Source organism: Lissotriton helveticus, chromosome 3_1 (assembly GCF_964261635.1).
Source record: "Lissotriton helveticus chromosome 3_1, aLisHel1.1, whole genome shotgun sequence".
Taxonomy (NCBI): Eukaryota; Metazoa; Chordata; class Amphibia; order Caudata; family Salamandridae; genus Lissotriton; species Lissotriton helveticus.
The window spans coordinates 529,930,794-529,944,596 of record NC_136061.1 but is presented as its reverse complement, the minus strand read 5'-3'; the positions used below and the strand labels follow the sequence as shown (position 1 = coordinate 529,944,596).

The 13,803-nt window shown below is 41.6% G+C and overlaps 1 non-coding gene across 1 annotated transcript; it reads left to right on the top strand.

Moving 5' to 3' along the window:
* The first annotated feature begins 4,133 nt into the window (after window positions 1-4,133).
* Window positions 4,134-4,205, top strand: TRNAD-GUC (transfer RNA aspartic acid (anticodon GUC)). Its single transcript has one exon. It is a non-coding gene; the product is annotated as a tRNA-Asp (tRNA).
* The last annotated feature ends 9,598 nt before the right edge of the window (window positions 4,206-13,803 follow it).

Below are 13,803 nucleotides of genomic sequence, written 5' to 3'. Positions count from 1 at the left end.
ATGAAAATGTGTTTCTGAGAGAAGAAGAAATAACTGTAGAAGAAGACAGTGACTTGCCATCTGGACAAATTGAAAAAGTGGATGTGTCCAGAACAGAAGAAATCTACGAACATTATAGTGTTCATCCACTTCATTCTAAAGAAGTGATGGGGGATACTATAGAGTTGTTCCAAATGAAAGAAGAAAAGGGAGATCCCATTAGTGTATGGGAAAATGCTTGGAAGCTCGCTGCTTTCCTCAGTTATTTCCAACAGGAAAAGGTGGACGATATGATGACCGACCTGTGCAGATTCCTGCATCTGAATACCGGACATCAAGATTGTATGCTGAAGATCAAAGATTTTGACAATGTATTCCATATTTGTTTCATCTGTTATTTGAGAGTGACTTGTCTGGACTTTCTTTTGCAGTTAATCATATATTGAAAACAGGTGTACATCTGCAAAATGTTTCAGCAAAGGAATTTATGGATAAAGTACACTTGAAAGATAAAGTTTTGGAATCTCATCTGATTAATCTCATGGCATGTCAGCATGATACTAATTAGTACTGGTACCGTTGCCATGGAGAACTTAAATGTATGCTAAGGAACTTAGGAACTTCTACAAGGTTCCTTACTCTAAGCTGTGCTGAATATGCTTGGGATGATTTACTTCATTTTCTTCGAGCGGCAAATGCAAATATAGTAAATATTGAATACAAGACACTTGGAGAATTGTGTTCTTTGGATCCAGTTAATGTATGCAGGTATTTCAATCATAGATTTGAAGCTATGATGTATTTTATCACCAATAAAAAAATCCACCTCTTGGAGAGGTTTTGGATTTCTTTTGGGGAAAGGAGTATCAAGCAAGAGGTGCTCCTCACATAAATATGTTAATATGGATTAAAGATGCTCCCAAATTTGGAACAGACTCAGATGACACTGTATTATCTTTCATTGAAGAATATGCAACATGTGATATACCGAAGAGTACAAAAGATAAGGACTTAAGAGAAAAAGTGTTACGATTTCAAAGTCATTGTTGTGGCAAATTCTGTCGACCAAAGTACAAATCAAAGGATAAATTCTATACCAAATGTCGTTTTGGATTCCCACGTCCTGTAATATCGAAAGGACGATTGAACAATTTTATGTCATCTCTGCAACATAGTATCAGAAGAAAGTCTCCAAAAAAACCTACAACTTAAGAAGAAATGAAGAGTCAAAATATATAAATGATTACAACCCAGTAATTTTGTCCATGTGGAATGCTAACAGGGATATTCAATACGTTGCGGACAATTCCATAGCTGTTGCTCAATATGTAACATCTTACATAACCAAATCAGAAAAGACAGAATTGAAGGAAATGTGGGAAGAGATTTCGAGAAGAGTCTAAGTAAGAAATTATATACTTACAGTATGAAGATGTTATCTCATCGAGAAATTGGAGCATATGAATGTTTGGATCGCTTATCATCTGCAAGTCTTTACTCCAAATCTACAAGAATCATTTGGGTGAGTCTTAGTCTTTCTGCAACACGAAACCGAGTACTTAAATCTGTACAAGATATTGAATGTTTAGCTGAAAAGGAGCCAGAAAGTACAGATATTGTGAAAACAAATATGTTGGATACATATTATCCAGATAGAAGTCCTCATCTTGAGAATATTTGTCTGTATGAAGTGTTGCAAAACTATATTTTTAAACGGAATATTACAGAAAACATCAATAATAGTATATATGCCGTGATTGGTTCTGAAGGATGTCTGGTGAAACAAAGAAAAGGACATTTGATTAATCATCGTAAACTGAGTTGCGAAACACCTGACAAAAAGGAATTTTACTATTTAGCCCTTTTGCAACTTTTCAAGCCATCGCGTTCAGAATTAGAATTACTTTGAGATTTCGAGAGCTATGAAGATTCCTTCAATGCTACTAAAGACACTATAGAATATCCTGTTTTTACTAATTACGTGAAGATGTTGAATGATGAAATTCAGGAAGAAGCTGCAATTGCAGCTGAGATTGCTAGAGACAGTTCTCAGGATAGGCAACCTTCTGCTTCATTAAGTCAGGATCCATAAGGAGAACCAATTATTCAAAATGAAGCAGCAAATGCTATGGAAGAGGTGGAAACAGCAATGTATGAAGCTCTAGAAGATGTAAGAAACTTAGGAAGATTGGAAGAACAACTAAATGTTAAGCAGAAAGAAATATATGAGCAAGTGAAAGAACAGATTAACCATGGATTACTTCATGAAAAGAAAGAGTACCCTTGCTCATCATTTGAACCTATCCGATTGTACGTGAGTGGACAAGCTGGAACAGGAAAATGTTTTTTAATAAAAGTAATTTCAACTTATCTACACAAAGAATGTAATCAACATTATTTATATATAATTATGGACAGTATGTTATTTTAATGCTGCAACGTTGTAGAGCTGATGGAAGAAAATTGGAAATTAAATATAATTAAATATTTTGTAGCTACTCAAGTATCAATATCAGGAAGAACTTTTGTAGCTGTTGCAATTATTTTTTATGATGGACATTCTACAACATCTGGACACTACACTGTTTATTTAAGATGTCTGAAAGGTTGAACACATTGTAATGATACTCAATTAGTTTTAAAGCAACGTTTGCCTAAAAGTTACCAAATTCTTACCTAATATTTTTAAAGCCATAATATTAAGAGCTAAAATTTAGCCTTTCATGATTACTGTTGTTAAGGTAGATTAGTATGGTTTTGTAGAGTATTTTGTAAGGGAGGGTCAGGAGTTTGAAGGATAATCCTCATGTTGATGTTGAAGCAGTGTAGGTGTATGAGGTCGTGAGTGATGTGGCTGCAGCAGAGGATATTGAAGATCAGTCAGGTAGAGGTGTTTTGGATTTGTTGTAGTCGTTGTAGGTGTTTGCTTGATATTCCTATGTAGAGTGTGTTGCCACTGTGTAGTGTGTTGTTAATGAGGGCCTGTGTCACTGTTCTTCTTCTTTTAGTTAGGCTGCACTTGTAAATGTTGCAGAGGATGTGGTGGATGTTATAGCAATATGAGGAGATGTTGTAGACTTGCTTACATATGCAAAGGGAGGAGTTAAGGATCAATCATAGGTTATGTACATGGTCAGTAGGTGTTGGTACTGTTTATAGTGTAGTTGGCCAGCAGATCATCTGAAGCTGAGTAGGTGGGTTTGAGGATGAGTATCTTCATGTTGTGCAAGTTCAGATTTAGAGAGCTACTCCTTATCCACTTGGTGACATCTTTAATTACGTTGTGGAGGTTGTTTTTTATGGTATGTGGTTTCTTGGTGAGGAAGAAGATGAGCTGGGTATCGTCGACGTAAGAGATAATGTTGTGGTTAAGATGGCGGGCCACTTATGTGAGGGTGGCTATGAAGATGTTGAATAGCGTTGGGATGACAGATCAGCACTGGGGGACGGTGCAAATGATATCAATGGGTATAGAACAAAACACTGGAAGGCAAATGTTCAAAGTTACTATTGAACAACTTTCAAAGTAAGAATTTCACACATACTATTTGGCCATGGGGAAAAGTTTGTGAAACCTTTAATACCTTTTTTTCACGTTTTGTCATGGAATAAAATTAATGATGGTGTTTTGTTATTTCAGGATTGTTTGACATACCTCATAGTTAAGTAAGAAATTGGTCTTAGAAAAAAAAAAAAAGATATGTTTTATTTCTATTTTTTAGATTCTTAATGAGATTGTTGTTTGGATTTTTTTAAGATAATCTTTTTGATGTTCTTTTTTTTGCCCGCTGGTATGTGATGAGTACTATTGAACTCACTGTTTCTAGTGAAATTCAATATATTCTGAGAACAGCAAAAAAGGCAAATGAAATGCTTTATAAATGATTTTGTGTTGTAAAAGATACATTGTAACTGTATTTTTTTTGTCTTCTACAGATGCTAAATTTGCAATAATTATTATTTTTTTTTATTTATTATTTTGAAGGTAAGTATAACTAAGTATCAAAAATGATCGATGGGATGTACCTCTACAAAAGTGAAGTAATACAGCGTCTATGGTGTACAAAAGTTTGTAAAGACGGTTTGTATTTTTGAAACACATTTGAAGAATTAAAAAAATATATATAGTGAGTGTACCTGAGTACACGAGTGTATCCTCGTTAGTATAGTGGTCAGTATCCCCGCCTGTCACGCGGGAGACCGGGGTTCAATTCCCCGACGGGGAGCCAAATTATAGTTGTGTCCAACTCTAGTATGCCAGTATCCAGTTCTCGTGAAAGCAACGAGTATTAGGCCTATGTTGCCACGTTTTACATTATGCACGTTAATTCACTGCATTGTCCCCGTTTCTAGGCCTCAAAAGGGCCCGGACACCAGATTCAAGCTCCAGTCTCCTGAACCCACTCCGAGGAGCGATGCAGCCCCCACCTGCATCCCTGACCCTTCACTTACTTCCTGCCGCGCAGCGCGGTGCCCGGCCTGGCTCTGCCTGCCTGTCTGCCAAGAATATGTTATGCCTCCAGTTATCAGTTCAGCTCTCCGTCTTCACATTCCTAAGCTAACGAACCGCATAAACAGCTCAGCTATAGTCTAGTCTTTCTGTCTCCATGCAAGAGAATTACTGTATTAATATTCATAGAAGATTCATAGCACACGCAATACATGTAGAATATATGTATGCACCAGCCTTTGTGTCCAGTAGCCTTTGCCCTGATAACTTTTAGATTCTATCAACATGTACTCCAAACACCAGATACCAGATATGTTATAGGTACATGTCGTCCTGACACCGCAGACTTTAGTCTCCTCTTCTAGTGCAGAAGTCATAGCCCCCAGTTCTCCCCGGTAACACGTCATTGCCCGTTTGCGCGCACCACTAGGTTAAAGGTCCCAGCTACTCAGGTAGCCCCCTCCATGTTTCCGCCCACTTTATGACACTTCTGTGACGTTCACATCACATGTCTACGTACACGCCCTGTGCACGCCTTCTCTTCACGCCCATGTCTTCTTATCTTACGCTTGTCATAAGTTACGCCTACTGTATGTAATGTAATAGAAATGTCTTACTATATATATGTTGAATTGTGATGAAACGGGTGCAGCTGCCTTCCTTCCTATTTTATTTCAGGCTGTCCCGTTCCAGTCCCTTCCCCTTTGCCTGAATAAAGCCTGTTCAACTCGGATACATCGGATCCTGCCTCTTATTTATTGAGCTATCTGTTATTGTTAATATATTCAAAAATAGTACCGGTAATTAATTATTTATTTACCACATAAATGGTGCCCGAACAGGGACGAGCCCCTTCCTCACGCGCTGGCGATGTACGCAGGTCCCCTGACCCTCTGCAGCCGTGACGGAACTCTACTGCGCACCGGCAGATATTTCTGCTTCAAGTCTCCCTCAGGCCCACGGAGGAGACGGAGACTGCGGTCCGGCATCCAGACGAAGCGGTGTGGAATGCGGTTCGTCCCGACCAGAGCCCAAGCCGAGAGTCAAGGTCCGAAGTATCCGGAGGCCCACCTGTTTCTGAAGTCCGAAGTTCGTAGTCCGACGTCGTAGCGGTTCAGTCCAGTCCGAGGCCTTCCAGTTTCTGCTTCCCGGTGAGTACCATCGCGGGGGAAGTATCTAGACAGGATCATTAGTTTGTTCCTGGTCCGTTGGGTTTGGGTACACAGATCCAGTCCGAAGTATTCACCTAGGTGGGTACGGTATGACGTGTCTCTTTATGGGACCGGTATGTTCTGTACTGTTTTAGCAGTGCATCCAGTAATTCTAGTAAGTTTCGTTCTCGAGAAATTCATGTGTTCTGTTTTCAGTGTACCAGGTAGTATTTCTGTTCGAACTGTTATTAATGTATTTCTATGTCGTGGTATGAGTGATTTGTTTGCCATATTATTACTGTGAATATTGTGTATTGTGTTCCAAGTGTATTACCGAAATGCCTCTGTTCTCGAAATTACGTCAGTTAAAGACCAGAAAAGGGTTACTCGAAGAAGCAGTTCCTGTCCCTCCTAGGGACAGTCCAGGACATTTTATGTATCACAAGCATGGCTTAGATGCCATAATATATCTAGACTTATGGGCGGACTATACCAAGGAACTAGAAGAGAAATATAGATGGCCCGTATCAGGTACATGGGATGCCGAGTGCATCATGAGAGTAGAAGAAGCATTATGGAAAAAGAAAGCCAGACAGTCCCAGAAAGATGCCATCGAGTTATGGCGCAAAGAATCTCATAAAAGAACCGAAAAAGAATTCAGAAAAACAGAATTAAGTAGGGAATCCTCAGAAAGAGCCCAAGAAAGGGAATTAATAGAAGAAGGTGAACGAGTTAGAGCAGAACAGTCAGACAGACAGAGAAATGCCCTTATTAAAGGTATGTATCCTCTTCTTGCCGAGGGCTTGCCGAAGGCAACCCCGGAAGCACCCTGTAATTTACCGCCACCATTGGTCCCGATTAAGCTACGTCATAAACCGACCGCAGCTGACATATTTCTTTCGTCCTATTTGGACGACACCGTCCCAGCCTATGCAAATCCTGTTCCGCCTGCTCCCGTTAATAATGTAATTCCTGTCCCGCCAACTACTGTTCCCGGGGGTCAAGTTCATATTCCAGCACCCCCGGACCAGCCCACAGTAAATGTACCCGTTTTACCAGTCACTCTGCCAGCCCGTACAGTATTAACTGACGATTCCAGCTCAGGAGGGGCTGAAGGAGGTGCTCCTATCACCCCGCCTCAAGTTAGACGACTGACGCTGCATGACGTAGCGTTACAGCGTACGCCAAAAGTGGCGACATACACAGATCTCAAGCGACTTCTTACTGACTGTATATATGATCCAGTTCCAGGCGAAGATCACATGATCTTATATTCAGTACGTTTAAGACGGGTGGCCAGCTTTTTGATCACCCTACCTGATATGCAGGAACATCTAAACAGAATATATCGTTTTATCCGTACAGGAGAGAATCCAGGAAGTATTCACGAAGCTATGTCACAAAGGAAAGCCGAGGTTCAACTTATGATTTTAAAGTTCTTGATTAACTGTTTAATAAGAGAACAAGATTATCCAGATAAAGACCAAGACGAGATGAAAGTCCTGACCAGGTGGAGTGACAATATAGCCGAGGGAAAACACAAGACACAAGGTAGTGTAGAGAGTATGTACAAGAAAATTCGTAAGGAAATAATACGTATACACCAGAAAGAGGAAGCAAAACGAGCAACCGAGAAAGAGAATGACTCTTCCAGTGAAGAGGTAGACAGCGAGAATCCCTCCAGAATAGCGTATGTAGGTAGAACTAGACTTTCCGACCGATATTCACGCCTAGATTACAAGAAAGCTTTTCCTCCTCCAGTACCAGAACAGTGTTCTCTTGAGCAAGTATTCCAAGCCACCGATCACATTCTGAAATTACGAATAGGGTATAGCGAGCTTAGTACAATGCATGAACAAGAACTAGCCCGATCAGCAGTCCGATGGACTAGTGATTCTACCACATTTCCAGATGAAATAGTGGCCCAAACGTTTCTGAAACTGCCCCCAGCCGAGCAACGTCTGGTGGGCACATATATGATTCAGCACCTCATTACGCTGTATGAGGAACAACATTCTGATCCAGGTCCTTTACATGATGTACTGAACGAGTTACTCCAAAACAAATGGAAAGGTCTAGGTACCGATTTAATTAGTGTCATACTAGAACAGCGCCACAAGTACCGAACGTTTCTGAATCCACATTTTGTTCATGTCTCACCCCCAGAAAATAAATCATTCTACATAGACAGACAGAATCCGTTACGAGAAGTACATCCAGTCAAGAAAGAAGATGGTAGTCTAGAACGAGTATTTGTTTACACCCCTATCACGAAAATAGAACTCTTGGAAATGAAAAAATTAATTCCCTGTCATGATAAAGATCCAGCAGGGTTTCACCGTGAATTAAAGGACATGCTCCGTATGGGAGAATACACGTATCCTGATATCATTAAAATGTTAAAGGTCCTGTTGCCTGCGGGCATATATGAAAAACTCAAAGAAAAAGAATGGGAGGTGGGAGAGAAAAAGATAGATTGGACAGCATTAGAAACTGAAGATAATACACGAGTACCAGGTACCGGTCTTGGGGATAAAGCTAAAGCTTTGCCCGAATTGTTAATACAAGTCTTGCCAAGATTACTAGCCACGAAAAAGGAAGATTGGGATGCCATCTCAGCCTGTAAACAGAAACAAGATGAAGATACTAGTGATTTTTATTCTAGATTTGAGAAATGTTTCATTATTAATAGTGGTCTGAAAACAAGTAGTGAGTCATATCCCCATCTTTTTGTTACCAAACTAGTCAAAAATTCAAGTCCACAAGTTAAAAATAGAGTACTGAAAGTCGAAAGTACCTGGCAAGCTAATACTCCGTCACAAATGCTCCAGATGCTACAGTACCACCAGAACAGAATCAGGGAAGAGCAGGAACACGAAAAGAGACGTATGAAAGACACAAAAATGAAAGTATTAGTTGCACAATCTGTTCCACAAGACAGTCAGAAGAGGGGTCCGAATCAAGCCAGTCATCCGACAGCTCCCGTTAAAGGGACATGCAATTACTGTAAACAGCCAGGTCATTATATAAGCGAATGTGCAGTTCTGAAACACAACATAGCTACTGGTAAGACAAAAGAAAGACCACGTCCGCATAGACAAGAACAAGTTTCACAGACTTCCCAGCCACCGCAGAATGCACAACAGATAGCTACAGTACCGCAGCCTATCGCTGCAACACAACACGTTACACAGCAGATGTACCAGTATGCACAGTCAGAGTATCCAGATTATCAGCCGTATTCATGAAACAGCCTAGAGAGGGAGGTAGGCTTGCCTCTCATCGAGATTCCTGTAGATCAAGAGGGTCCCTATGTACACAGTCAAGTATTAGGGAAAGACAGAAAGTTTCTGATTGATACAGGGGCAAGTAGGACTACCATCAGTCATGACGAGGTTCCAGGGGCTCCGCTCTCAGGCTCTAGAAATGTTTCCCTTGGATTTTCAGGAAAGCCTATTGTTAATGAAATATCGAAACCAGTTACTCTAGAAGTCGGTCCATTGTCCCGAACTACAGACTTGTTACTCACGAAATCATGTCCAGAAAATTTACTAGGCATTAGGACCCTGAAAGAATTAGGAGCAGTAATATGCTGCTCCCCAGAAGGGGTGCGATTGTTCCTGAGAGATTTTAAAGGTCATTATGTATTACGTGATTTTGATCCAAGATTATTGAATGTACCGCAGCATTTATGGGCGCAAGGTCCAACTGATGTAGGTTGTATGCATATCACACCCCATCGTGTTACCCTGAAGCCAGGTGTTGTATTACCACGAATCCGACAGTACAAATTGCCACCTGAGGCTGTAGCAGCCTTATCTAAAATTATTGACGAGCTTATTGTTCAAGGAGTGGTTGTAGAGACTGACTCCAATATATGTAATTCTCCTATCATTCCGAATCTGAAACGTACTGATCCAAATGCACCTCCAGTTTATCGATTAGTGATTGATCTTCGAGAACTTAATAAATGTATCATACCCCAGTACCCAGTGGTTCCAGATATTTCTTCCCTATTGACAGCAATTGATTCTGAAGCTACGTTCTTTACAGTTATTGATCTCAAGAACGCATTCTTTAGTGTCCCCATTCATCCAGACAGCCAGTTCCTTTTCGGATTCTGTTTAAATGGAAAAAGCTATAAATTTACACGAGCTCCTCAAGGTTTCACAGAAAGTCCTAGTATTTATAGTCAAGCACTTAAAAGACAACTAGACAATATTCACATGCCAACTGACACTGCCCTGCTCCAGTATGTCGATGATCTACTGATCACAGCCCGTTCTGAACGTGACTGCGAACGTGCGTCACTTACAGTCTTGTATTTCTTGGCCGAGATGGGGCACAAGGTGTCCCCTTCCAAATTGCAATTCTGTGTCCAGCAAGTGGTCTACTTAGGACACTTACTGTCCAAGAGGGGTAGGCAGTTGACACCTGACCGTATCCAGTTAATAGCACGTCTTCCACAGCTCAAGACACAGAAGGAGGTACGAGCTTTTATCGGCCTCACTTCTTACTGCAGACAATGGATTCCTCAGTATGCATTTTTAGCCAAGCCACTGATACATTTAACGACACAGGAGGCAGCCGTATCGACTGTCCTCCCTTGGACCCAGGAACATACACTTGTTTTCAATGAGTTAAAGAAAGCTTTATGTAATGCACCTGTTCTAGCAACACCGAACTACAATAAGCCTTTTACACTTTTTGTTACTGAACGTGATGGTACTGCATTATCTGTTCTCACACAAGATCAAGCAGGACAATACAAGCCCTGTGCTTATTTTTCTAGCACATTAGACCCAGTAGCCCAGGCTCTGCCTGCGTGCCTCAAGTCAGTTGCAGCCACAGCACTAGCTATCAGACAAAGTGATTCCATAGTATTAGGACATTCCCTGACAGTACAAGTTCCACACTCCGTGGAAGTTCTTTTAAACCGAACACAGACCCAGCACTTGACAATTGCACGTTTAACAGGTTATGAACTGACACTGTTTCAGCCACACATAGAAATCAGACGCTGCAACATTTTAAATCCAGCTACACTGTTACCGTCAGTTACTTCAAATCCTGCCACACATGACTGTGTGGAAGTTGTTAACACTACGACAAAGCCAAGACAAGACTTGACAGACATTGCATTACCTAATCCCGACCTGACACTTTATGTGGATGGTTCATGTATGAGAACAAGTACAGGAGAACTAGTAGCCGCGTATGCAGTGACTACTGAAACTGAAGTTATAGAAACACATCGTATTGACACCCTGTCTGCTCAAGCAGCAGAGCTCGTCGCTCTGACCCAAGCCTGCATACGAGCGAAGAACCTGAAAGTAAACATATACACAGATTCACGTTATGCATTCGGAGTCGTACACGACTTTGGAGTACTCTGGCAAGAAAGAGGCTTTATGACTTCTCATGGAACCAAGATTCAGCATGGCCCCCTCATTCAAGCTCTGTTAGATGCAATACATTTACCGACAGCTATCGCCATCATGAAGTGCAAGGCACATACGAAAGTCACTGACATCATTTCCCAGGGTAACGATCTAGCAGATCGAACAGCCAAGCTTACAGCCCAGACTCCAGACATTCCAGTTAACACGACACCGACACACATTCCAGATCAGACTACTTGTATGACCGTTAAGGACCCAACACAAGATGTGATAGATATACAGTTACATGCCACTCCAGAAGAAATCAAGAATTGGTCTGAACAAGGAGGGGTCCAGACAGATCAAGGATGGTTGACAAAGGGAAAAGCCACATGGTTTCTCCCCGACTCTATGGTTCAAGTCATTATTAACACCGCACATAGTCCAGCACACTTAGGAGAAAAAGCCATGTTAGACAGTATTCAGAACCTCTGGTTCAACAAGCATTTACGAGCAGCAGCCAAACAGAAAGTGCGTACCTGCATGATCTGTTGTCAGTTCAATCCAGGTAAAGGTATCCCGGTGGAACAAGGTGGATTCCATCCTCCTGACCACCCTTTTGAAGTTCTCCAGATGGATTATATTCAGATGGAGCGATGTCGAGGTTTCAAATATGTTCTCGTAGTTGTATGCGCTTTGTCCAGGTGGACAGAAGCATATCCAGTTCCAGATTACACAGCCGCGACCACTGCCAGGCAGTTGGTTCGTGAGTATTTCCCCCGCTATGGATTGCCTAGGGTCGTGTATTCAGATAACGGCCAGCCATTCTCATCCGAGCTCATGAAACAAGTTTCCCTTCTGTTAGGGTACCAGTGGAAGTTCCATTGTGTACGCCATCCTGAAGCAGCCGGTCTCGTAGAGAGACATAACCAGACTCTGAAAATCCGCATCGCCAAAGTATGCGCAGAGAAAGGCGTAGATTGGATGGTCGCCCTGCCAGTCGCCCTTTTTTATATGAGAATGGTCGCTCATTCCCGTTCAGGTCTATCTCCATATGAGATAGTGTTTGGTCGTCCCCCAAATATGTGGGGTACACCTAGACCACGTACAATTACCGATGTTGACAGTAATATGCTGACAGATTATTTGGCCGCCTTGATGTCTGCACTACAATCTTGTCGTTCACAGGTCGCCGCTGCATTTCCAGACAACACCGAAGTGAAACCGCACGAGGTCGTTCCAGGTGACTTTGTCCTTGTGAGAAATTTTGATCGTTCAAGTCCGCTGGAGCCCCGCTGGAAGGAGCCCCGCCTTGTTCTTCTCACCACCCGGACAGCAGTGAAAGTCGAAAACAGAAAAGGGTGGCTACACGTGAGCCACGTCAAGAAATTCCATGGACTTAAAGCAAAAACTTTTCTCAAGGACTGCCCAGACACTGAATCTAAACTTCCCCTGTTAGAGAAAACTCCGCAGCAGGAGTATAAACAGAAATTGAGGTCTAGTAAGTCAGCCAGTTTAATTGTCTAAGTCCCTCTCGGGTGAAACGGTTAGACAGGTTCCTGACATGTATGAGATAGACCCACACAGTGAGAGAGTTAGTCAAAACTCTAAGAGATGTATCATTACTCTGTTTTTTCTATTATTTCTGAGTCTTATGGTTACTTGCATAAGTTATGCTTTACATTTATGTTTTCCTATTTCACATGTACATATGTTTTCTAATGTTACAGTAGAGCACACATTTAGTGACCTGCCTCCTCACGAGTTATCATATCGTCTTGCTATGCGTAATAATACTTTTATCCGAATGCTGCACTATTCACACCAGACCAGCAATGCCACTAATTGTTGGGTGTGTGGTCGACTCCCCCCTTTCCAGACTTCGAAGGGAGTTCTGCCACTCTTTCCCTATCCATTTTCACACAATGGTTCGTGTGGAGCATGGTCCACGTTAACGTCATCCTCAAATGATATGTCCCTTCTGAATCGAACATGTTTCCCAGACAAGCAAAGTCTTTCCCATAGAACAGGGTTAGATCTAGAAAATGAAGTATATGATTTAGGTAATTATTCCTCGAATTTCATGGTTCTGAATGTTCAGTCCGAGACTACTCCAGATTTGCCTGCTATTTCAGTTCTACCAGTTAAAGGCGAATTATGTGTCAGAAAGAATGGTTCTACACATGTAGGACATAGTGATTGTACCACTATGGTCGAGTATAGTGACAGTGGGAAATCTATTTTCAAAGCCTCACGTCATTCTTATTTTGTGTGTGGTCAGACCGCATATGTACGTCTGCCCCTAGATTGGGATGGAACATGTTATATTGCCTTCCTACTGCCACCAGTTTTCCTAGCCCCATCCGATTATCACAGAAACACACATCTAGTACACGTTAGACATAGAAGGGAGATCGAGTCCCCAATTGTCGATCAAACTGAAACTGCCTTAGAACAATATCAAGACTTCAATAAAGGTTTCTTTTTCTTCATAGGTCCTGTCCAGAATAGTAAATTAATACGTAGGCTAACCAGAACCCTTGAAGCAGTAGTGAATGAGACTACTTCCGCTCTAGGTAACTTAACTGAAGAACAATCTGCTATGAGATTTTTGTCATGCTCCAGAATCGTCTCGTCCTTGTCGTCATACTGGCCGATAGGGGAGGAGCTTATAGAGTCATTGGATCTAGTTGCTGCATTTTCATTCCTAATAACGCGCCGTCTGTTTATTCAGCTATAACCAGACTTCATAAAATTGCCCATCAGTTACACCAGAATCCAGGCACCTGGACATGGTCCGGTTGGCTCTGGAGTATAATATCTGCCTGGGGATGGAAAGTAT